Raw genomic sequence first — 855 nt, forward strand, 5'->3', positions numbered from 1 at the left:
TTATCAAAGGAGATGGAGTTCGAATTTTGCTTTAAGGGATAGTGTTAGTCCATAAATAGAAGGATGTGAGAAGGAGGGAAGTGATTTTCGAAAATTAAGTAGAAAATTTTTTGAAAACATTTTTGAAAAACATTACTTAATTTTCGAAAATGAAAATGAAAAAGAAATAAAGTGATTTTTGAAAAAGATTTTGAAATTAGAAATAAAAAAGATTTGATTAAAAACTATTTTGAAAAAGATGTGGTTAAGAAGATATGATTAGTTTTAAAAAGATGTGATTGAGAAAATATGATTTGAAAAACATTTTAAAAAGATTTGATTTTGAAAATTAAAAACTTGACTAACAAGAAAAGATATGATTCAAACATTAAACCTTTCTCAACAGAAAAGGCAACATACTTGAAATGTTGATCAAATCATTAATTGATAGTAAGTATCTTTAAAAATGGAAAGAAATTGGTTTTGAAAAAGATTTGATTGAAAAATTGACTTGAAAAAGATTTGATTTTGAAAAGATTTTGAAAACTTAGAAAAAAAATTTGATTTGAAAACAAAATCTTCCCTTTTAGCCATCCTGGCGTTAAACGCCCAGAATGGTGCACATTCTGGCGTCTCAGTAGGCGTCTTCTTCAGATAAAGAGATCCTCCAGAAGAGCTATCCAAAGACATCTTGGACAGTTCAGAGAGACCATCATAGAAAATACCTATGATGCTCCATTCAGAAAGCATATCAGAAGGACACTTTCTGATTAATTGTTTGTATCTTTCCCAAGCTTCATAGAGGGATTCTCCTTCCTTCTGTCTGAAGGTTTGGACTTCCACTCTAAGCTTACTCAATTTTTGAGGTGGAAAGAA

At 29.6% G+C, this 855-nt stretch overlaps 1 non-coding gene across 1 annotated transcript; it reads left to right on the forward strand.

Annotated features, from left to right (window-relative positions):
* The first annotated feature begins 723 nt into the window (after positions 1–723).
* On the forward strand, positions 724–831 carry LOC127743401 (small nucleolar RNA R71). The gene has a single exon (XR_008004793.1). It is a non-coding gene; the product is annotated as a small nucleolar RNA R71 (small nucleolar RNA).
* Positions 832–855: the final 24 nt, after the last annotated feature.

This window comes from Arachis duranensis, chromosome 10, assembly GCF_000817695.3.
Source record: "Arachis duranensis cultivar V14167 chromosome 10, aradu.V14167.gnm2.J7QH, whole genome shotgun sequence".
NCBI classification, from domain to species: Eukaryota; Viridiplantae; Streptophyta; class Magnoliopsida; order Fabales; family Fabaceae; genus Arachis; species Arachis duranensis.